Consider the following 25,992-nt stretch of genomic DNA (forward strand, 5'->3'; position numbering starts at 1 on the left):
TTTTATAATTACTTTTGCTAATATTGCCTCCCTACATTTATAGATATGTTTTGATAAAGGTTCATTATATGTGCACATGTGACTGACCTTAATCGTTTACTGACTCCAGGACAAATACATCCAATAGAGGTTCCCATAAACCCCAAATAATGATTATACTGTAGTGTCCTAAGCACATTTAATCCACATTATCGCTCAAAAGCAAAAAGTGCAACATTAAAGGAAACCAACACATACACGTTTCTGTTTCCTTTTTGTGCATATGTAGATGACATGGAAGTAAACCAAGTATGAATCTGGTTTATGTATAAAGGTATAAATCAGTGACTATTCATAACCTGAACCAGATTCAGAAGTATGGCACTTTAACCTTTTTGGAAATGAGTCATGGACTCGTTATCATGGAAAAGTGTGGTGCGTTGCTCTGATATATCTTTTATGGCTTGTGAGTCAATAGGATTGGGATTATGAAGGGTGTGGTGCAGTGTGAACAAACACTCAGACATACAGTGCTACCATATGTTGCAAACCCCCTATTCAGGGCTAGATGACATTTTTAGGTCTGGTGTTTAAGTAAAGCCATTTTATTTTACTAAAGGTATATGGATAATATACTTACATGAAGTAGCTTTCAGCCACATCTCTTCTTCCAGTGGTCTGTTCTTGTGTCATTCACATTTTGCTGCCACCCACTACAGCATACAGCATGGGGCAATGGGTTAACCTACTTCAGCAACCAGTTAACTCTCACTTGGAGTCCCCATAAATGTGAATGTTGCAAGTGTGAGTGGTAACTGTCAACTTGTAGGTTACTATAAGAAAGTAGGATCTGCTTACATAGTTATCCCCACTTTTTGCTGGTGTCATACTGTTTTTCTTACTAGTCTGACTGGGATCCTGCTAATCAGGACCCCAGTCACTGTGCCTCCTCCCTAAAATGGCTATGGTGAGTACCTTGGTACAATGCTAATTGGCTGCTGGTGTACCCTATTAAGTCCCTAGTATATGGTAAAAGGTACCTAGGGCCTAGGTACACCAGGGGTCCCCCATGGGATGCAGAATGTGTAATGCCACCCATAAGGGACCCTCCAAACCCTGACAACAGGCCTGAAATTGTAACCTGTGTGAGTTAGTGCATGCACCTCTCACAAAAGATATATCTCCTTATATCCATCATCACTGCATTTGAAACCTGTAAGTCACCCCTCTATCAGGCCTTTCACTCTCAAAGGCAGGGTGCTCAGTTCTGAGTGGGAGGGTGGCCCTGCATGAGCAGACCACCCCTACAAACCTCGGAGTCCATTCTCTAGGCTTTGTAAGTGAATCAGCCATTTCGATACAGAGAGGTCATTACATGATGACCATCTCTAACCTGGCTGGAACGAACCTGGGCTTGTTTGGTATTAAACATGTTGGAATCATACCCCAACACCGTGTTAAGTGTTGGAGGTATGATTCCATCCAGGTAGGGCCCCTCCAGGAAGCCCTCCATGCTCTTGTGATCGATCTTACAGAGCATGACAGAAACCTAGGACCGCTGCCGATCACAGACACAATTTTGCCATCCTGCTGCTGGGCCAAGCCCGAGAGGGGAAGGTAGGACAATAGGTTTCCTGTCACAGGGAGGTGACACCACCTCCCAGACAGGATTTGGTGTATTAGGCTGGGGTGGGGTGCTTGTCAGCACCACATAGTCTGCTGGAAGGGCACATTTGGTGCCCCCATTGCATACTCCAGTTCGAACCAGCACAGGGAGCCGTTGGCTCCAGCTCTGGCGCAAAACTGGACAATGGACATGGGAGTATCCTCCCCACTGTCCAGCCCCTCCTCTCGGAGGGACCCCTTAATCATCCCAACCCTCACCTTAGGGTACTTCAGGGCTTACCTGTGGGTGGGTCCCTGGATTTGTCATGGGATTTCATTCAGATCTAACTCCACGCCCTCTTCAAACTGTCTGGACATCATGCTGACCGAGTCGGACTGACTGCATAGAACTTCGCATCAGGAACACAGACTGCAACCAGGAAGACTATGTCAGCTCTGGACCTCTTCGTTCTGCAAGTTGCTGCACCATCAGTGTCCGTACTCCACACAGGTTCCATCCTGGGCCTATGGACTTCCAAAGACATCTGAAGGAATCTCCCTTGGAGTGGAGGAGTCACTCCCCTGCATCTGCAGGCATCGCAACACAACTGACAGAATCGCTGATCCTGGGCTCCTACGGACTCCAACAGCTTCAGAAACATACAAGACGTTCTACAATGTCTTCGGGGACTGCACTGTCTTCAGACCGAGTATGAGGCCAGGATCCCTCATTGACACTGCTGGAACCGAGTCTCTGTGCATCGCGTTGGCTGGTCGTTTCCAATTTTATATGACTCTCATCTCCAGTGATCGAGGGTCTGCTTTTGATTCCAGTAGGCTTCCCTGCTTGCTTGGGGCCTACTTGAATGTGGTGAATCTCTTGGACCTTGCTGGTCCCGACACAGTACCTTTTTGTCTACTTCCACGTGTTGCTGTTGCCAAGGCCTGTTGGTGCTCTCGCCAGACACTGACCCCCTGGATATCGACATGAGACACCTCGGACACTGTTCCTGGTGGTCCTCAGAGGCACCGGGTCCAGGTAGCTGCAAAGACAAGGGCAATGTCAACTCTACCGTAACAGCTGACGTTGGTGGGCACTCGACTCCCATGCCCCTGGTCACCCCTGAGTGACCATACTCTCTCCCCTCTGCTTACAAGTATTCTTCTGGAATCCACTCTTGCATTCCAATGGACTCTTCCAGCTCCTTCGCAAGCAGCATCTACTTCAATTTCTCCATAGGGGTCTAAGGCGGTTTCCGATGCAACTGCGTACCTATGCACCCAGCTTCTCTGGGGCAGGTAACCTGGTCTCCTGGGTATCTACAGGTGGGGTGACTTTCAAACCGATCATCTTCCATGGGGTGTCTTCCAAGTCCTCCGGGAAGGGTCATTTTTCTTAAAAACACTAAAACCGCGACTTCCCCCATTGACTTACCTTGAGCAAGTAGTCATGTATTAATTTAGCACAAGGCCTCTGTGGTGGTCCTGGGCACTTATCTTGGGTAGGTCCTTGGTCGTCCAGCACTTCTAAGTCTTCAGGGTCCACTCCCAACTTTGGTCGATAGTCGCATTCCACTATATTTGTATATGGTTAGGTCTCCTCCTGGGAGCCCACTGTTTTTTGTGCTACTTACCTGTTGTATTATCAAAGTATTTTGTGTATTATAATTATATCTCTGGGTAGGAGATATTGCATTGAGTTAGTGAGTGTCTGTAATAAATAACTATTTTTTATAACTACACTGTGGGGTTCTTTTTCACTTAATCTGCACTACAAGATTAGATACTGGTGAAACAAGCTGCTTTACTTCCACTAGACTAAGCCTGAAGGCTGGCCTCCACAGCTACCACTTAGAGAGCTTGCTAAGGTTGTCTAAACCACAAAAAACACCATAAGGGTTGACTGGATTGGTGCAGGCTGCTACACTTGAAGTGTGCACCATATACCAAGCCAGCCTTTCACATTGGTGGCAGCGGGGGGATTCAAGCTTGCACTGTTTTACTAGCTAATCTAAGTGTGGATTAATTGAAAAGTCATCACTAACATTAGGCACTTATAAAACTTTTTAGAGACAAGTAAGTTCTACTGAACTTGCAGATTGGTTGTTAAGGGCTTAGCACACCCTTTCTCCAATCCAAGAAGTTTAGTTCCCACTAGGTTAGGTAGGTGCAACACCACACTACACCTAGTATGTCTTTAGTTGAAGTGGCCAGAAGGCCTCTGCCCTCTAGATACAGTGGCCTCACATTCCAGGAACTGAGGACCCTGTGTTCCGCTAGAAAACTTAAGACAGGGAAAGGCCCTAGCACCCAGCACCTCTTAGAAGTGTTACTGCAAGATGACCTCCAGAAGTCTGGTGGGTCAGATGAGAAGGTGGGTGGGCAGGAGATAAAAGAAGTGTCGAGTCAGGAGGGGTTCCCCTGCTCGGCCCCAATATTGTCTCTGACCAGGAGGAGCCCAATGACTCCACCCTGATGAACTCTGATCCCCCAAGGAATAGTGCAGGTGGCTCAGAGGGTGCACCTAGAAGCAGGTCCCCCTTTAGTCCACCTGGGAGGGTACAGGGTAGGCAAAGCAGGACTAGGTCTTCCGCTGAAGAGTCCAGTGCCTCAAAAAGTCTGCAGGAACATCTATCTCCAGCAAGAGGGATGACTTCATAGATAGGGAGTATCAAAGGATCCGCCTTGAGAAACTGAGACTCAGAAAGGATTAATTGGCCCTTGACAAGGAGGCCTTAGAATTACGGAAGGCTAGGAAACAGTTGGGACCAGAGTCCCATGGTGGCAGCCACAGTGTCCCTAGAAACAGGGAACCCTCCTTTGACACTAGGAACCTGAGCAAGATAGTCCCTCCTTACCAGGAGGGGGATGACATCCAAAAATGGATCACTGCTCTAGAGAGGGCCTGTAAAGTACAGAAGGTACCTCAAGGGGCAGTGGGCAGCGACCCTGTGGCTCTCATTTGCTAACAAAAGAAGAGATAAGCTCCTCTCTGTTAGTGAAGAGGCTGCTGACAACTGCACTGTCTCGAAGAATGCCCTCGTAGATGGGTTTGGCTTAACCACCAATCAACCCAAGAATAAGTTCAGAGACATCCAGAAGGCACCCACTCAAGACTGGGTTGATTTTATGGATAGTGCTATTAAGGCTCTGGAAGGTTGGCTTCATGGAAGCAAGGTGCAGGACTATGAGGGACTGTACAATTTGTTGATGAGGGAGCACATCCTTAATAACTGTCAGAATCAACTTTTGCACCAGTACCTGGTGGACTCTGATCTGACCTCTTCCCAAGAATTGGTAAATAAAGCAGGCAAATGGGTACACACCAGGTTTAAGTAGAAAAACCAAGGGAATGGAGTTGACTAGAAGAAGCAAGATTCTTCTCAATCCCTGCATAAGGTTGAGGAAAAGAGGAAAATAAAAAAGTGTCTTTACAAGGGCCTCAAAACCTGCATCTGGGGTGCGTCCCAAAATTCAAAGAAAGGCAAAAAGAAGCCTTTGTGCTACATTTGAAAGGTAAAGACCCTTTAGTCAAGGGATGCTGATTGTGCAAAGGCCAAGGAACCTCCTACTACCTCTGCCCCTAAGGCACCTGCTTCCCCTAGCACCAGAACAAGTGGTAGTACAGCAACCAAGGTATTAATGGGGTTAACTTTGGGTTCTGAGGTGGGTTCTGACTTAGTCAGAACTCCAGCTCAGACTGCTCTAGTCTGTGACGGTGGCATATACTTTGCCACCTTACTGGTAAGTCCCACTAACTTGGGAAAGTACAGACAACAGCCTTTGATCAACGGAAAGTAGCCCTCCATGCTCCCGGGACCGATCTTACATAGCCTGACAGCAACCTAGGGCTGCTGCCAACCACAGACACAATTCTACCCTCCTGCTGCTGGGCCAAGCCCGAGCAGGGGAAGGTAGGACAATAGGTTTCCTGTCACAGGGAGGTACGAAATTGTGGGCTCTCAACTCCTGTGCCCCCGGTCACCACTGAGTGACCTAGGTATAGTCCGTGAGTAAAGAATACATTAAAAACAAATTAAACTGGACTGCTCAGACTCCGAGTGACCTAGACTCTGTCCCCTCTGCTTACACGTATTCAGACTCTGAACAGATTTTTTAAATCTTTTTTTAAGACTCAGACAACATTATGTTAGGAGTGCTCATTTTTTTTCTCGTATTATTACAATTGTTGTTGATTGATAACAGGGAAGATGAGAGGCCTTAGTGCTGATTGCCAATGTTTCAAAACGCACAGATTAATTTTGCTGTAAAGATTTTAGTCATGATATTTGGTTGTTTCATTTCTTAAACATTAGAGAGACGATCGAGGTGTAACTTAATTTAGGAATGCTTGCAGTGTTGTAGGAGTAGCTTCGACTTTGCCAAGTATTTTATATTTGTATCAGGCAGAATTGGATGTTAATCTATTAACGGGCACTCCTATTTCCTGAAATGTACCATGCTAGCTGCTCATCGTGCGCGATGAAACGTCAATATTAAGTAAATCCTGCCAGCTTTATCAGCGTTTCATTGTGTACGATGAGCAGCTATCATGAATAATTTAGGGAAATTAGTATGCCTATTACAAGCTGAGCATCCACGGATGCCTGATACAAATAGAAAATACTTGGAAAAGTCAATGCAACACCAACATTCTTTAGTTGCGCCTCCTCTGTCTCATATTTTAGAAACAAAATGACAAAACAGATGAAGTGCATTTTTATTAAGGAATGTCTAGTTATAGACTGAATGCCCCTGACCCCTGCTTCCAAAGTCAATAGTTGTTGCAAGAGCTTACTGCTGCAGTAGACTGAATGCCCCTGCTTCCAAGTCAATGGTTGTCCCGGGAGCCTACTGCTGCAGTAGACTGAATGCCCCTGACCCCTGCTTCCAAGTCAATAGTTGTCGCGGAAGCCTTCTGCAGCAGTAGACTGACTGCCCCTGCTTCCAAGTCAATAGTTGTCACGGGAGCCTACTGCTGCAGTAGACTGAATGCCCCTGACCCCTGCTTCCAAGTCAAAAGTTGTCACGGGAGCCTAATTCTGCTGTAGGCTGAATGCCAATGACCCCTGCTTCCAAGTCAATAGTTGTCACTGGAGCCTCCTGCTGCAGTAGACTGAATGACCCTGACCCCTGCTTCCAAGTCAATATTTGTAACGGGAACCTACTACTGCAGTAGACTGAATGCCCCTGACACCTGCTTCCAAGTCAATAGTTGTTGTGGGAGCATACTGCTGCAGTAGACTGATTGCCCCTAAACCCTGCTTCCAAGCCAATAGTTGTATTTCGAGCCTACTGCTGCAATAGACTGAATGCCCATGACCCCTGCTTCCAAGTCAATAGTTGTCCCGGGAGCCTACTGCTGCAGTAGACTAAATGCCCCTGACCCCTGCTTCCAAGTCAATAGTTGTCGCGGAAGCCTTCTGCTGCAGTAGACTGAATGCCCCTGCTTCCAAATCAATTGTTGTCACAGGAACCTACTGCTGCAGTAGACTGAATGCCCCTGTCCCCTGCTTCCAGCGTTGTAGCGCCGTAAACAACAGGTGCAGGCAACACTCCACAGAAAGCTTCACCCTTCTCTCCGTCCATAGACACTTTGACCTGAGAAACCGATCCAAGAGATGTATTTGTATTCTGGAAAACCAGATAATTGTATCTATGGAACACGGTACATACGGTACTGTGCTATTTCTCCAACTTCTCAGTCGGAATGAGATATGCATTATTTGTAACCCTGGGTGCAGTTTGCGAAGTAGCACTACGCGTAGCTACGCGAAGTGCACTTCGCACTACGCAAGCTACATGTAGCTTCGCAAACTGCATAGTGCACTGTGCAAGATGCTGTTGGCACTGATTGCACAGTGCCGGATGCTTGTCCGCACTTTGCAATCAGTGCAAACTGCATCTTGCACAGTGCAAGAGGTCGTTTTCTGCCGCTCGAGTCGATTTCTTCTCGAGCGGCAGCTTTCTCAGTGCAGACTGGTAGTTTCCCATCGCGAGCGGTCACGAGCATATGCGACCACTCGCAATGAGAAACCTGAGTGTAGGAGAGAAGGGTCTGCTTCACATGGGTACCCCCACTTTTTGCTGGTGTTTCACTGTTTTTCGACCTTAGTCTGGCTGTGGCCCTGCAAATGAGGACCACAGCCTAGCTGATTCCTCTCTAAAAAGGTTTGCATTTACATTAGGTACATATCTAATTGGATTCTGGAGTGCCTTATAAGCCCCTAGTATATGGTATACTATGTACCTAGGGCATAGGTACCTCAGAGGCCTACCAGGGGCTGCAGCATATACTATGCCACCCCTGGGAAGCACTCCAAAATGGCACCACAGGTCTGCTACTGCAGCCTGGGTAAGGGTGTGCTTGCACCCCTTACAGTGGAATAGGTTACCTATATCCACACATATATACAGACACATATAAACCTATAAGCCACTCCTATGGCAGGCCTTGACAATCCTGAAGGCAGAGTGCTTGGTATTATGTGAGAGGGTGCCCGAGCATGAGCTGAGCACCTCTGCAGCTTTCGGAAATACTTCCTTATGGCTGTTATGTGATACAGCTATACCATATACTTTTAAGTGCATTATAACCTCGCGGTAAAGGCTAGCTTTGGAATGGCTGCATCAAAACATGTCGTGTTTGGTGTCAAATGCTTTGGAATACTATCCCCCCACGCCAGTTCGGCGGTGTGGGTAGCATTTCACCCTTCTAGAGGGAGAGACATGTTCACACTTGCTAAACCCGGTAGGACTTTCCTGAGCCCTAGCATCACTAAATGACTGCCTCTGCCACAGACACGGGTCTGGCCTCCTGCTGCTGACCGAAACTCCGGCAGGGGAGGCCTGGACAATAGGTTTCCTGTCAAAGGGAGGTCTGACCACCTCCCCAGACAGGCAGATGTGTATTGGGGCTGGACGGGAGCACTCTCTTGTGCTTTGAAGTCCTGCACTGGGGGCACGTTTGCTGTCCCTGTGCTTAGCCCAGGTCAAACCGGTTGCAGGGGCTACCTGCCCCTGCTCTGGCGCGAAACTGGACAAAGGAAATGGGTGTAACCACCCCTCTTTCCAGGCCCACCCATAGGTGGGGCCTTAGAGTTAGTCCATCCTCTAAACTTACTATGAGTATAGGAATCCAGTCCCTGTGACTTTAGATGACCCTGGACGAAACCCTGCTACATATATCCTGGACCTTCGACATTCTATCCTGACTAGAAGACTGAAGAAATCTCTCTTGGGGTCAAGGAGTGACTCCCCTGCTTGGCAGGCACCAAAGAAGCAACTGACCGGTCTGCATCACTGAAGCTCCCACCGGACACAAAAGTCTTTGCATTTGCAGACTTCCCCGAGGCTACCCTGAGCCACAGCAAAGCTGAGGCCCGTGGCTATCGTGGATGATGTGGAACCGTGACCCCTGGACACCGTGAACTTTTGCAGCAACACTATCTTCCTGGTCCTCCTCGAAGTTGTGCTTTGGGGTCCGAGTAGCCCCAGCCATGAGCACCTCCTGCACCGAAGATTGTTGGCCTCTACTCCACGAGTGACCCGTGGGCCAGCTTCAAGTGCGAGCACTCGAGGCTCCTTCGCGATCACTAGCCCGTTGGCTAGCAGGTCCCCACGAAGGCAACTCCTTTTCTGATTAGGCTTCCCTGGTTGCGCCAGACGTGCCCTGACTTACCCTTGCTCAGTGAGTCCCTCAGACCTTGCTGGTCTGCACCTGACGGAACGGAAAGAAACATGCAGAAAAATAACAGTGAAGAAGCAGACAAACGAAACAGCAACTAAGATGCCGGTGAAAATAAAAGTCAAAAAGAAAACGAGGGATAAGATATCCCTCTTTTTCTTTTTGACTTTTCTTTTCACCATCATCTTAGTTGCTGTTTCGTTTCTTTCCGTTCAACCATCAAATTGGATTGCGTTCCAGGTGGCCTGATAGTAAGTCTACTGATGAGCTTTTGAGTGTGGTTCAGGTGTCTTGAGGGTTTTTCTAATGATACTTATACAAACACGACATGATTCTTATGTTTTGCATAATTTGTTCCGTTTTCCATAATTTTGATGTTTTTGAGATTTTCACGCCGCACATTTATATATTTCTACAGATATATCATTTCTCTCTGCATGTTTCTTTCCGTTTAACCTTCAAGTTTAAGTGCGGTCCAGGTGGCTCGATAGTAAGTCTACTGACGCCCTTTGAGTGTGGTTCAGGTGTCTTGATGGTTACTCTAATGATGCATGTTGTTACCATGATTACGTTTCTGTGACTATTACCTATACAAACACGACATGATTCGTGTGATTTGCATAATTGTTTCGTTTTCCATAAGTATGATGTTTTTGAGACCGTCACGCCGTACATGTAGATATTGTTCTACAAATATATCATTTTCTCTCTACTAATTGCAAATTCTTATCCATCATGTCACGTAGCTATCACACTCTTCATGAATCACTGTCGATTAACTGTAATTTTCTTGTGCCTTCAATGTCTTAAACCCTCCCAAATTTTGGTGTTTTGGAACATTGTGCTTTTCTATACCTTCTTTGGTTTTTTATTGCTGACATGGCTTTGCATGTTTTCGCTCTGTAGAGCTACATCTGAATATGGTCTGTTCCAATATCTTCTGCGTTTTCTCTCCTTGTCTCAACTCTCTGTCTACACGGTTACCTCACCACCTTTTGTGGTTTTCTATACAGAGAAAAAGTCGCTGAATACTTGTACTTTCCACATAAATAGGGTCTCCACTGTTTTCCTGTGGGCTTCACATTTCACTTCACTTCACACTGTAGTAGCCTATATCAGCTGTTTGCTTTTTCTTTACTCCCCTTTTATTTTTTGTGTCCTTCCAAGCCCTGAAGAGTCACAATTGTATTACGTTGTGACGAAACACGTGTCGGCTGGTCTGTTTTTCACTGTATTGATCTGGATTAATATATATAAAAATATCCTTGCATATGATACACCTGATGTCGACCTCCATAATTTCAAAAACAAGAAAAGTTTGATTTCTGTGCCATTACCTATCGGGCACACCTTTACCATTATTCCAATACGTGTGTACAGGACCTTACTTCTATTTTATGGTGCGGGTTTCGACCCACACACTTGCATGGGCTATTTCTTTGGGTTTGTTTCCCCTGACCTGTTAGCACCGTTCTTACCCAGTTTTAGTGACACCCACGGCGCACATGCTTGAGCGCCATTTCTTCCTCTACTCTAACAAAACCCTCCATTACTGTTACCATTACATATAATATCAAGTTTAGCTACAGTAAGTTCTACTGAACTTAAAGTTGTGTGTTAAGGGATAGCACACCCTTTCTACAACTCAAGAGAGTTTAGTAGGCCACACTAGTGTAGGTAGTGCAATACACCACACCACATTAGTAATGTCTAACCAGCCAATAACCAGTGGGTCCCTACCAGGAACCAGTGAGCTCCTTCCCTATAAATATGAGGATCTCTCCTTTGCTCAGCATAGGGCCTTATGTTCCATTAGGAAGCTGATGACAGGCAAAAGTCCATCCACCCAGCATCTCATAAAGATACTGAAAATGGATGATATCACATGGCCTAGTGGGCCTGATGATGGAGACAGTGTGGGTGGGGCAGCAGGTGAGGGTGGGCCTAGGGGTAATAATTCCCCTGACCCTACCTCTAATGCTGACCAGACTGGTGACAATGACCAGACTCTGGTGAACCCAGACCTCCTGGATGAGGATGAGGATGAGGAGCATGACAATAATGCCACTTCCTTTATTCCTCCAGGTAGGCCTGACAACAGGGCTAGAAGGGATAGATCTCTGTCAAGGGGATCTCTCCAGTCTAACTCCTCTATAGGAACCTCTGTTTCTTCTCACAGAGGGAGGGAAACCTCCCAGGAGAGGAGAGAGAGAGACTGCTGAAGTATGAGCAAGACAAGTTCAACCTCAGAAAGCAGCAGATGGCCTTAGATAGGGAAGCCCTGGGCTCTACAGAGCTAGTAAAAAGGAGGGACTAGAGTCCCTTGGTGGCAGGAATTTCCCTAGAGATAGGGCGAGGTCTTATGACCATAGAAACCTAAGTAAGATTGTCCCTCCCTACCAGAGTAGGGATGACATCCACAAATGGATACCTGCCTTGGAGAGGGCCTGTAAAGTACAGAAGGTCCCTCAAGGTCAGTGGGCAGCAATCTTATGGCTATCCTTTGCAGACAAAGGTAGAGACAAGCTCCTCATTCTAAGAGAAGAGGATGCTGATGACTACAACGTCTTGAAAAGTGCTCTAATAGATGGGTTTGGCCTAACCACTGAACAATACAGGTTAAAGTTCAGAGACACCCAGAAAGCACAAAATCAGGACTGGGTTGACTTTGTTGACTGTGCTGCTAAGGCTCTGCAAGGTTGGTTATTGTGCAGTAAAGTGTGTGACTTCAAAGGATTGTACAATCTGATAATGAGGGAGCAGATTCTTAATAACTGTCAAAATCACCTGTTGCACCAGTACCTGGTAGACTCTGATCTGATCTCTCATCAAGAATTGGGAAAGAGGGCAGACAAATGGGTCAGAACCAGGGTGAGGCAGAAGGTAGAGAACCAAGGTGGTGACCCAAAGAAGCAAGTTTCCAAAAACTCTGACAAGGGTGGGGACAAGGCTAAAGACCAGAAGTCTTCACAGGGGGCCCAAAAATCTTCTTCAGGTGGGGATTCACAGGCTAACAAAGGGAAAGGCCAAGAGAAACCTTGGTGCAACATCTGTAAACAGAAAACTCACTGGACTAGTGACTGCACCAAGGCCAAAGAAAATACTCCAACCCCTACCAATGCCCCTAAGGCACCTGCTCCCCCTAGTGCAGTTATAATTGGTGGTGGGAATACACAGAATAAGGGTATAGTAGGGTTGACCCTGGGTTCTGAGATAGACTCTGGCCTAGTCAGAGTACCAACTCAGGCTGTGCTTGTCAGTGATTGGGGCATGGATATGTCCCCCTTTGTGAGTCCCAGTAACTTGGGCAAATACAGACAGCAGCCTTTAATTAATGGAGTAGAAGCTTGGGCATTCAGGGACACAGGAGCAAGTGTCACAATGGTGACAAAAGATCTTGTGGATCCTGGGCAGATTATACTTGGTGAAATGTACCAAGTGACCAATGCTAGCAATGTCAGAACAGACCATTCTCTGGCAGTTGTTAACTTCTCCTGGGGAGGGGTAACTGGCCTTAAGAAGGTTGTGGTAAGTGCAGACCTACCAGTACAGTTTGTGCTTGGCAATGATCTAGAGACTTCAGCTTGGGCTGAAGTGGAGCTCAGGACACATGCAGAAATGTTAGGGATCCCTGCACATGTCTTTGCTGTGACCAGGTCACAGGCTAAAATGTCTAAAACTGGACAGGCCCTGGATTCTGGAATAATGGACCAGGTGCCTCACAAGAGGAGAAGCAGTAGAGTTAAAGCAGAGCCTTTCCACCTGTCTCAGGATACTGATCAGTCTCCTCTCAGGGAGATGATCTTGAGACTGAAGAAGGAACTGGCCCAGAGGAGCTTGAACCTGACCAGGTTGAGTTCTTGGGGACAGGGGGCCCTTCCAGGTCTGATCTGAGCCAGGAGCAGAAAATCTGCCCCTCTCTTGAAACCCTCAGACAGCAAGCTGCTGATGAGGCTTCTGGGAATACTAGTGGCACCCATAAAGTTTATTGGGATGATGGACTCCTATACTCAGAGAGTAGAGACCCCAAGCCTGGTGCATCCAGGAGGTTGGTTATACCTCTGAAGTTTAGGGGTTTCCTATTGACACTAGCCCATGATATTCCCCTAGCAGGACACCTAGGCCAGAACAAGACTTGGGACAGAATTGTTCCTCACTTTCACTGGCCCCACATGTCTGAAGACACAAAGGAGTTTTGTCGCTCCTGTGTAACCTGCCAAGCCAGTGGCAAAGCAGGTGGCACTACAAAGGCCCCCCTGATACCACTACCTGTGGTGGGGGTGCCCTTTGAAAGGGTAGGGATTGACATTGCTGGTCCCATGGATCCCCAAACAGCATCTGGGCACAGATTTATACTGGTGGTAGTGGATCATGCCACCAGGTGTCCAGAAGCAATTCCCCTAAGGACCACTACAGCACCTGTAGTGGCAAGAGCTCTTTTGAGTGTGTTCTCAAGAGTAGGCTTTCCTAAGGAGATAGTATCTGACAGGGATGCAAACTTCATGTCTAGTTACTTGACTGCTATGTGGAAGGAGTGTGGAGTGAACTACAAGTTCACCACACCCTCTCACCCACAATGCAATGGTTTAATTGAGAGATTCAACAAAACCTTAAAGGGCATGATCAAAGGACTCCCAGAGAAGCTTAGGCGAAAATGGGACCTGCTCTTGCCCTGCCTTTTCTTTGCAGACAGGGAGGTGCCTCAAAAGGGGGTTGGTTACAGCCTATTTGAACTTTTGTTTGGTCAACCTGTCAGGGGTCCATTGTGTTTGATGAAGGAAGGATGGGGGTTACCTCTCAAGCCCCCAAAGCAAGACATAGTGGACTATGTACTTGGTCTCCGCTCCAGGATGGCTGAGTACATGAAAAAGGCAAACAAAAACCTTGAGGATAGCCAGGAACTGCAAAAAGCCTGGCATGACCAAAAGGCTGTACTGACTGTTTACCAGCCAGGACAGAAAGTGTGGGTGTTGGAGCCTCTGGCCCCAGCAGCTCTACAGGACAAGTGGAGTGGACTCCACACTATTGTTGAACAGAAGGGAGAGGTTACTTATTTAGTAGACCTAGGAACTCCCACGACTCCCCACAGGGTTCTCCATGTCAACAGGCTAAAACCATATGTGGAAAGGGCTGACATGGGCTTGCTCATGGCTACTGATGAGGGACAGGAGTAAGAGAGTGACCCACTCCCTGACCTCCTCTCACAGAACCCTGATGATGGGTCAGTTGATGGTGTAGCCTTGGCAGGCAGCCTCACTGCCCAGCGACAAACTGATTGCAGACAGGTGCTCAATCAGTTCAGACACATGTTCTCACTAACTCCAAGTCAGACTAACTGGTGCACTCATGAAGTGGACGCTGGGGACAGTCTGCCTATTAAAAATGAGATTTATAGGCAACATGACCATGTCAGGGACTGTATCAGGACAGAAGTCCAGAAAATGTTGGATTTGGGTGTGATTGAACCCTCAGATAGCCCTCGGGCGAGTCCAGTGGTCCTTGTGCCAAAACCTCACACCAGTGGTGGGAAAAGAGAGATGAGGTTTTGTGTGGACTACAGGGGTCTCAATGCAGTCACTAGGACTGATGCCCATCCAATACCAAGGGCAGATGAGGTTATAGATACTTTGGCCTCAGCCAAGTACCTTAGCACATTTGACTTGACAGCTGGCTACTGGCAGATCAGACTAGCTGATGATGCAAAGCCAAAGACAGCATTTTCTACCCCTAGTGGGCAATATCAATTTGTGGTAATGCCCTTTGGTTTGAAGAATGCACCTGCCACTTTCCAAAGGTTGGTGAATACAGTTCACACAGGTCTGGAAGCCTTTATTGCAGCATATCTAGATCATATTGCTGTCTTTAGCTCCACCTGGGAGGATCACCTGGTCCACATAAGGAATGTTTTGGAGGCCCTGCTAAAAGCAGGCCTAACTATCAAGGCTACTAAGTGCCAGATAGGGCAGATTCAGGTTGTGTACCTGGGCCACATTGTAGGTGGAGGCCAGGTTCAACCATTGCAGAGCAAAATCCAGACCATAATGGACTGGGTTGCTCCAACTACCCAGACTCAGGTGAGAGCCTTCTTAGGCCTGACTGGGTACTATAGGAGATTTGCCAAAGGGTATGGATCAATAGTGACATCCTTGAATGACTTAACTTCTAAGAAAATGCCCAAAAAGGTTCAGTGGACAGCTAGCTGTCAAAAGGCATTTGATGACCCAAAGCCGGCCATGTGCACTGCTCCCATTCTGCAGAGTCCTGACTACTCCAAGAAGTTCATTGTTCAAACTGATGCATCTGAGTTGGGGGTAGGGGCTGTACTGTCACAATTAAATGAAAAAGGTCAGGATCAGCCAGTAGCTTTCATAAGCAGAAGTCTGACCCCTAGAGAGAAACGTTGGTCAGCCATTGAGAGGGAGGCCTTTGCTGTGGTTTGGGCTCTGAAGAAGTTGAGGCCATACTTGTTTGGTACTCACTTCCTTGTTCAGACAGACTATAAGCCCCTCTTACGGCTAAAACAAATGAAGGGTGAAAACCCCAAAATGCTTAGGTGGTCCATTTCCCTACAGGGGATGGACTTTACAGTGGAACATAGACCTGGGAGTAACCATGCGAATGCAGACATGAAGACTCAACTGGTCAAGGTTAGTTTAATGTCCCTGCATTGGGGGGGGGGGGGTTGTGTAGGAGAGTAGGATCTGCTTCACATGGGTACCCCCACTTTTTGCTGGTGTTTCACTGTTTTTCGACCTTAGTCTGGCTGTGGCCCTGCAAATGAGGACCACAGCCTAGCTGATTCCTCTCTAAAAAGGTTTGCATTTACATTAGGTACATATCTAATTGGATTCTGGAGTGCCTTATAAGCCCCTAGCATATGGTATACTATGTACCTAGGGCATAGGTACCTCAGAGGCCTACCAGGGGTTACAGCATATATTATGCCACCCCTGGGAAGCACTCCAAAATGGCACCACAGGTCTGCTACTGCAGCCTGGGTAAGGGTGTGCTTGCACCCCTTACAGTGGTATAGGTTACCTATATCCACACATTTATACAGACACATATAAACCTATAAGCCACTCCTATGGCAGGCCTTGACAATCCTGAAGGCAGAGTGCTTGGTTTTAGGTTTAGAGGGTGCCCAAACATGAGCTGAGACCCTCTGCAGCTTTTGAAAATACTTCCTTATGGCTGTTATGTGATACAGCTATACCATATACTCTTAAGTGCATTATAACCTCGCGGTAAATGCTAACTTTGGAATGGCTGCATCAAAACATGTCGTGTTTGGTGTCAAACACTTTGGAATACTACCCCTCGCCAGTTCTGGTGGTAGGGGTAGCATTCCACCCTTCTAGAGGGAGAGACATGTTCACACTGGCTAAATCCGGTAGGACTTTCCTGAGCCCTGGCATCACAAAATGGATGCCTCTGCCACAGACACGGGTCTGGCCTCCTGCTGCTGACCGAAACTCCGGCAGGGGAGGCCTGGACAATAGGTTTCCTGTCAAAGAGAGGTCTGACCACCTCCCCAGACAGGCAGATGTGTATTGGGGCTGGGCGGGAGCACTCTCTGGTGCTTTGAAGTCCTGCAGTGGGGGCACGTTTGCTGTCCCTGTGCATAACCCAGTTCAAACCGGTTGCAGGGGCTACCTGCCTCTGCTCTGATGCGAAACTGGACAAAGGAAATGGGTGTAACCACCACTCTTTCCAGGCCCACCCATAGGTGGGGCCTTAGAGTTAATCCATCCCCTAAACTTACTATAAGTATAGGAATCCAGTCCCTAGGACTTTAGATTACCATGGACAAAACTCTGCTACATATGTCCTGGACCTTCGACGTTCTATCCTGACTAGAAGACTGAAGAAATCTCCCTTGGGGTCAAGAAGTGACTCCCCTGCTTGGCAGGCACCAAAGAAGCAACTGACCGGTCTGCATTGCTGAAGCTCCTGCCGGATGCCAAAGTCTTTGCATCACCATAGGAGGATTTCCAGACTTTCCAGAGGCTACTCTGAGTCCACAGCAAAGCTGAGGGCCGTGGCTATCATGGGTGACGTGGAACCTTGACCTCTGGACACCGTGAACTTTTGCAGCAACACTATCTTCCTGGTCCTCCTCGAAGTTGTGCTTTGGGCTCTGAGTAGCCCCAGCTTTGAGCATCTCCCGCACTGAAGGTTGTTGGCCTCCACTCCACGAGTGACCCGTGGGCCAGCTTCAAGTGTGACCGCTTGAGGCTCCTTCATGATCACTAGCCCGTTGGCTAGCAGTTCCCCATGAAGGCAACTCCTTTTCTGATTGGGCTTCCCTAGTTGCTCCAGATGTGCCCTGGCTTACCCTCCCTAGGTGAGTCCCTCAGACCTTGCTGGTCTGCACCGCAGTCCTTTCTCTGAATTCCAGTGACTTGCCTTTGCCAAGGCTTGTTGGGTCCAATCTGGTCGCCAACACCGCAGCACTCGACAGACTTCGTGGGACAGCTCGAATCCGACTTGTGGATGATGTTGATGCCTCCTGGACCTCGTGGCTGAAGAGTCAAGATACCCAGCAACTCACCTGAAGCACCCAACATCTGTGGGCATTGGTCTATCCTGCCCTCGGTCACTGGCAAGTGACCCAGACTCTGTCCCCTCTGCTTTTATGCTCCTTCCATCCTAGATCCAGGCTTGGATCTCTTCGGACACTTCTCTTCACGGCAGCAGCAGTTCTTTGCAAGCTTCCATTGAAATCGACGACGCAACCCGACACCAAAAGACACCTATGCACCCGGCTTCCCTGGGTGAGGTAACTCAAGTACTCCGGTGCTCTCGTGGGTGCTAGCCCTAGAATTTCTTAAGTCCAAAAGGGTTTGGTCCTGACTCAATTAGAAGAGTCCCTAATCTTTACATTTCCAACCGCGTCATTGCCCGTAGAAGATAACGGGAACCCGCGGTTGTGTTTTCACACTGTATACAGTTCCCGTGGGTCCCCTGTGTCACTACCTTGGGCGGTTCCTTGGGGTCCCAGCGATTCTACAGGATATAGGCCTAGTGTCTATTCTAGTCGTGGTTCTTATACCACTTTTTTGGTATATGGTTTGGTACACCCCTAGGGCCCAAACGTGTATTTGTGCTATTACTGATGATTGCTATCTTGTAACTTAAGTACTTTGAACTCCAGTCTCATAAAGAGACTAGAGGGGTGTGTGTTAACCTAAATACATATATTTTAAATATATACCTGGTGTGGTTGTCCTTTCATTTGATCATTCAAGAGATTATAGACTGGTAAAACAAGCTGCTTTACATTCCTTCAAGACTTAGCCTGAAGGCTGCTCTCCATAGCTACCACTAGGATAGCTTTCAATAAAGGTTGTCTTTAACCTATCACCATAAGCGGTTGTTTGGACTGATACAAGGTGCCCACTAGAACTAGTGGACAGCATATATCAGGCCACCTTCTCACACTGAGCTCCCCGCTCCCCGAAGCTCGCCGGGAGGTTTATTCTCCACGCTCGCGATCAGCAACTTGATGTTGCTGATCGCGAACGAGGAAAAAGTCTCGCCGGGATGTCATTTTGCTTGCTCACGGTCGTCAACTTGACGTTGAGGACCGCGAGCAAGCAAAAAATGACCGCTGCACTACGCTACGCATGTTTGCACTGTGCTACGTGCAATTCGCGTCGTGCGAAGTAGCGCAAATTTCGCAAACTACGCGAGCGTAGCGTAGTACTTTGCCCAGGCTTAATTATTTGGCAATGGAGCCACATTTATAAAAGCCGACTTTCGTTGTCAGATCTGTCTGTGCAGTTGTCTTCACAAGCACAGCACTAAGGGGCATATTATCAAGGATTGCATTAAAAATTATCGCCGGTTTAGCTGTAGAAAACTGCCACTAAAGCGGCGATAATGGACTTAATAATATGCCCTTGAGAATTCCCATAGAAGTCCATGTTCTCGTGTGAACATGGGCTTCTATTGGAATTCTCCATTTTTCTGCCGTTAAACCGGCGATAATTTTAACGCCGTCCTTGATAATATGCCCCTTGGCGAGCCATAGCTGCTCTCTTAAAAGAGATATCATCTCTCTGCTGGCCAAGAATACCTTTTGACTGAAGCAACCGGCTCACCTCTGCGCACAAGCTCCTGAGCACAGTAATTAATTTCTATGCAGATCATACTAATCTGTGTGGTTTTGCAGATTTCTACGCTGCCAAGCGGTGCTGCAAGGACAGCGAAGTTAGAACAAATTGTAAAGCGAGGATTGTAAAAGAAAGGTTTTAACTGGAATTGGGAAACCAGCAGCCACCGATGTCTAGTGCTCCGATGGGTGCTGGAAGGCGCTGATGAAAGCTTCAAATCTCACTGAAATGGGAAGCACGCTGTCACCACATCTGCTTTTATTATTTACACAAGGCTGAAGGTAAGCCTGCATTGCGTGTTTGTTTATCTTTTGCAGATAGCGCCCACTTTCAAAAACATCGCCTCTTGACACTTCCAACGGCAGCTCGCTCCCTATAATGGTGAAAAAAGGGAGAATTGCTGCACATGCACTGCTTTGAAATGTTAGAATGAAAACTGAAAACAATAGTCCGGGAGGAATTACTGCAAGAAACAAGCACCTACCTGCCAGGCCCGTGGGTCGGTGTGGACAGAACTAGAGGGAGTGTGAAACATTTCTGCACATGAGTTGCTCTTATATCAACTGCAGCTCTTTGTCGGTGCCCTTAGTGGCTCCTGACACTATCCCCGCCCGGCTCCCATGAAAGGCCCCATACTACCACCACTATCCATGCATAGGCCATCAAATCCCCAAAGAAAGACATGTCTGCGTCCTTAAATGTGTTCATTGACCCTTCTAGTGAAACACCCAGCAGCCAGTGTGTGGCCTTTGCAGAGATTCTTCAGGGTGAAGCAAGGTGTTCATTGGTGAGAAAAGAGCCCTGCACAACTAATCTAAGGCAGCCAAGTGGGGTAGTGCATCAGTTCAAGAGATCTGCAATCTGTAGAGTACAGGTCTGCATCCCAAGAGGTCAAACTCCTCCTTTCTTTGCCACGCCCTCTCATCCAATGAACTGTAAACCTCCACTGGGCAATGGAGTGGCTGTATGAGTGTTCAAGAGACACACAGAAACATGTGAGTACTAGCATGCTTACCGTGCAGGAAGAGAGCAGGAACTGGACCAGACGGATGTAGTGTGATGAAAATGGTGATGGCCGCTTGTGGGCTTTAATGTGTGACAGGCCAGCTCTTGTCCTCCGATACAACTACCGCAGTGCAGTACCCCTGCGACCATGATCACTACTACCTCTCCCAGGGCAAGAAGATAGATAACAAGATGGCTGGAACTGCTTTGAAACACATTCCATAATGGAAATGCATTATAATTGTGAATTCCAAAGGAAGGGTCAGCCATCTTACATGCTGATGTGGAAGTGAGTGGATATTACATAAGTGCTAGAGCGGCTGAACTTGTGCCCGGCAAACAGGGTTCAAGTTCTGGAGGCTCAACATCTTGTGTGTCAGCAAAAAAATAAAAACACACAATAAGCAGGGATGGGCGGGTGCTCCGATACTTGGGAAATTGCCAAAGATAAAAAAACAAGCACAAAAGTAGCAGGGACAGGTGGTAAAGCGACAATTTCAAAGAAACAGTTCTTCCAAACCATAACATAACGGGGCTTGGCAAAGCCAGCTTAGGGAATGGGATGGGGTGAAAGAAATAGTCCCTGCATTAAAGCAGACTGCCACTAATTAGGATAATAATTGTGTAGTTCAGAAAGTGCTCCTCAGATCCAAACAGAAGTGATGTATCAGGAGTGCAAACCAATGAGGAGCCACCAAAGAAGAGCAATGCCGGAGTCAATGTATGGTAAGCAGCAGGCGGGATTATATGCTCCATATAGTGATTACAGCAGGAGTACCAGCAGCGGATGCGCCCTGGCTAAACTCGACTTAAAAAGTATAGGCAGAGACTAAGCATCGATGGGCAGAGGATAAAGGCTCTGAGAGACAGAAGAGCCAGTATGACTACTGTTTGGTGCCATTTGGTGTCCTCAGAGCAGGAAGTCCATGATGTGGTCCACCAGCTTGTGACAGCAGACAACCAGGTACCACTATCCAGTGGCTCTGGTCCACTTTGAATGAGTTCTGTTTGACGTGGTTTCCCCTGTCTTTTTGCTTCTGACCTCCTGTTTTTGAGTGTGTGCTGAACTTGGTTTTTGCTGGTTTTAGGACTCCGGGCACTTTACTACTGCTGGCCAGTGCTAAAGTGCATGCTCTTTGTGTCTAAAAGGCAATGGCATTTGGTTTCCCATGATTGGCATATTTGAGATCTGGAGACTGGAAGAATTTGACTATATTGCCTTTGTCTGAAGTACAAAGTTCATTTTTAAACTTTACTTTATAGCATGAGGATCAGATAGGTAATTTCCATGTATAACCCAATATAATAGAAATCAATAACCCAGACTTATCCTTGATTGAATAAAACGGATTGATATATACAATAACTCCTTCTGAAAAGAAAGATGGACACTCACGGGGTCAGTTTCAGGATGATTTATTTCTGCAAGTAGATGAGTTTCAGCTCCATTGCCTTTCTCAATGCTTGCTTGTATGAAAGAGTCGGGGGTGCCTCGACCATATGAGGGACATCCGCGGGTGACTGTGTGATTGAAAATCAGCGGTAGGCAAGGGGATGAGCTCAACTTTAACAAAAAGGAAATAGTGGCTACCCACCTGAAATGACACGAGAACTGGCAAATATATCATGAGCTGGAATCATTATTATCTTGAATGACGCACAGAGAACTCAGATTAATGGTGAATCATGGGACATTGAGGCACGCTTACCTGTCATTCATGCCGACGCGGGATGTGCCGTTTCTGATTGGTTGTGGCCCCACCAATGGAGTGCATATTATAAAAAGGACTTAAAGTTGAGCAGAATTTTAAATGGTTTTAAGCACTGAAGAAGGTATCAACCGAAATGCATCTGCATAATAAATCATTCAACAGATCCCGGAGAGTGCTCCATTTGTGGGAGTTGTTGTGAAACAGGACGGGCTCACCTACCATCTTCGGAGGCACCCGCTGCAGTGTTCGGCCGCCTGGTGGAGTTGTGTTTTGGAATATATATATATATATTATCTACTGGCGGTCGCCAGTAGATAGTTATAGTTAGGACCGTGTTTCCATAGGAAATCTCAAAATTCTATTTTGAATAACTTTGGCGCCGGTTGACGAATCCTCGCGAAATTTTCAAAACTAATGGGGCGCTCCGCTCCGCTCCTACCCTGAAAGTCTCGGGGGGATTCGTCAAGCGGGGGCTGAGAAAAAAGGGGGGTCCCCAAACGCATTTTCCCCATGCATTTTTCCATAGGACCTTTAGTCCGAGCTACAGCCCGAACGGCTGAACAGAATTATGTGAAATTTGGCAGAGAGGTAGCCCTCAGGTCAGGGATGTGCCTTTTGAAGGTCTTGTGTAAATCTGTTCAGTATTTCCTGAGAAAATAGCATTTAAATCAATATATATATCTATGGGCGCGCTCCGTGCGCTGACGGTAAGCTTACCGTACGCGTACGGTGCCGTGCGCGAGCGCGATTCTGATTGGTTGTTAGATCAAAGTAAACATTCGAATCGGTCGAAACCAGGAAGTGTCGGCCGCCATTTTGTCTCTCGCAGTCTGAGGGGGTGAAAAATAAAGGTGGATAACGTGAAAAGGGGGCAGGCTGGACAGTTCCTGACCCCCTAGCCTTTGTCAGGGGGTCTCAGAAGGACCCCCCAAGGGCAAAAAATTAATTGTAATTTTTTTTTCAAAATATCGCCGAATGCGCGCAGCGTACGCGCACGGCGTAAACGGAGAAATTCCGCGAGGGAAAATTCCGCGAACTTCGCGTGATTACGCGTACCGTGCGCGCACGGCAAAACATTTTTTTCAAAAAAGAAAGCTTAAAACGAAATAAAAAAAATTGTGAAAGAGCCGTTGGGTTAATACAGGGATGGAGGAAAGAAAGAATGGGAATATTATGAGCGTCTACAAACGTGCTGGTCTATCTTATTGTTAATAAGGGGAACACTGGTCTCCCCAAAAACAATAAGACCAGAACACGTTATACACCTCATTACAACCCTCCCAAATCGAGGGTTAGCGTCCAGAGGAGCAGAAGAAGGTGATGCTCCCACCTCAGAGGAAGGGCTCAGCTGAGCTGCCGATGATGTACTCGGCTGAGCTTCTGAGGTTGGGCTCTGGTGACTTACTGAAGAGTTTTCTCCAGTATGTCGAGCAAAGGTCCTGGGATGTCTATCCCTAAGGTGTCTCATCATAGAGTGATTTCCAAAGGAATACTTCTTCCTTGGATTTCCTCTGGATAAAACACGGTCACAAAGTGTGCAAGTGACCAATGGAGCATTGACCTTTTTCTCCCCCTCTGGAAAAGTAAAATACTCCCATACAAAAGAATTCTTTTGTTTCCTCCTTCTCTGGATGATGGTGGTGCTGCTAGCCTCGCTCTCAGAAGAGGTCTGCTGTTCTGCCATTGTATCTCAATGTCAATTCAGCTCCTTCTCCTAGGGGATCTCAAGCAGTAATGAGGGGAATGGGTGTGGTGTGGGAAGTTTCTGGAACTGAAAGTAGTTTCAACCAATGAAAAGTGTTCTTTGTGGATCACATGACCTACCGTGCGCGCTCCGTAAGCTTACGGTACGCGCTCGCAAACAAGTACGCATGCGCAAACGTGACGCTTACGGAGCGCTTACGGAGCGCGTGCGTAAGACGCACTCGCGCATGCGCTTTACACGCCCCTGCGTAACCACGACGTTGCTTCCGCGTGTACGTGTACGTCACGTACGTATCACGTAAGCGCGCTGTACTTATGACGTGCCGAGCGCGTAGCGTCAGCTTACCGTACGCGCATCCTATCACGTAAGCGCACCGTACTTATGACGTACGGAGCGCGTAGCGTCAGCTTACCGTACGCTCACGGAAAAAAATGCATAAAAAAAAATTTAACCATTCCATCATGCAGGATATAGTACATATATTATTTTATACATAGGTTTACAAAAAATCTCAAAAAAAAATTTGCATTTAAAAAACCGTACAAATTCACTGAAAAAACCATAGGTTTCACACACGTTATAGTTAGGAATTAGCATTTAAAAAACCTTGCAAATTCACTAAAAAAACCATAGGTTTCACACATGTTATAGTTAGCTGGACATTTCACTCATAAAAAACCAATGAAATTCCCCCGTTATAGTTAGTGCAGGCAACTATAACTCACGCAACCGCAATCCTCTGCTGATGACGTCAGATATTACATCACTGATGACATATGTGTCTTTCTGAAAGAAAAAAAAATGTAATATATGTATAGCTAAACATGAATGGAAGAAGACATGGGTAAATAAGAGTCTAAATACAGTGATTTAATATCTGACGTCATCAGCAGAGGATTGCGGTTGCGTGAGTTATAGTTGCCTGCACTAACTATAACGGGGGAATTTCATTGGTTTTTTATGAGTGAAATGTCCAGCTAACTATATGGTTTTTGCAGTGAATATATATATATATTGTTTGTACATAAGATGTTTCTGATTGGTAGAAGGTTTAACGTGTGATCAAGGCACTTCTGTGCTGAAACGCGTAGCGTTACCTTGTGAATAAATCGCCAACGAGCTGTACCTTTCTGAGTGCGTGTTTTGCTTACTGGAGCTGAAAACTTTATTGAATCTAAACTCGGCGGTGGGATTGGCCGAGTACAACACGCCACCTGACTATGGGAGATGGATCCCAGAAACGAATCCTGTTGTGAAATGATGAAATAATACGGAGGGACCCAAACCGGCCAAATTGAAATACGACTTCGTTTTGACAACCACAGAAGCAGAAACACCGCCATCCGCCCTTAAGGTAAGAGCTATTCTCGTCTCTTTACCCTTCTTTTCAAAGCACCGGCGCATCTGCGACGTGGCTCTGTTTGGGCGGGGTGACTAGTGTGAGTTAGTTCGAACCCAGGGCTAGCGGTATATGCGAGACGCATAAATCCGAGAAGATATTTATCTTATTGTGTAATACGGAACTATCAGTTGATACCTATACGTCTGCCACTGTTTCTCTGGCTACACAAACTATCATACGGTATCAGGAACTGCCAATTGTGGCAGGGAAAGGTAACAGCATTGAGACATTAAACGAAAATATACACCAATATCTCACAAGGTATAACCTACGAGTGCATCCCATGTCATATTCGCTTAGAACAATCATATAGCAATATAAGCATGGAGGAAGAGGACGAAAGAAGAAGAGAGGCTGCCACATTATTTGCACGCGGACCAGGGCAAGCAGGAACTGGCCCCGTGACAATTGAAAAGACAGAAAGCAGTTTATTGATATTTCAATTGAGAAAATATGAGAAATTGAGGAAACAAGAAACATCAAAATGGTGGGAGGCTACATCCCTTCAAGATTATGTGGATAAGGGCATGGTACCCCGGGGACTGAGGATTTACATCACCCCATCGCACGAATCACCCAATGCGCAAATGTTAGAAGAATGGTCGCAGAACTCAGCCACCAGTAGCAAGAACATGTTGTGCATCCTTATCAAATATGCGTGGGAAGACCGTGCCACCATAATCAAACAGTTGAAAGATCTTGAGGAGGAATTCAGTAAACACCCCAACCAAGATACGATTAATAAATTTAAGGAAGAGCTCAAAGGGCGCTTAAAAAAG

Source organism: Triturus cristatus, chromosome 4_1 (genome assembly GCF_964204655.1).
Source record: "Triturus cristatus chromosome 4_1, aTriCri1.1, whole genome shotgun sequence".
NCBI classification, from domain to species: Eukaryota; Metazoa; Chordata; class Amphibia; order Caudata; family Salamandridae; genus Triturus; species Triturus cristatus.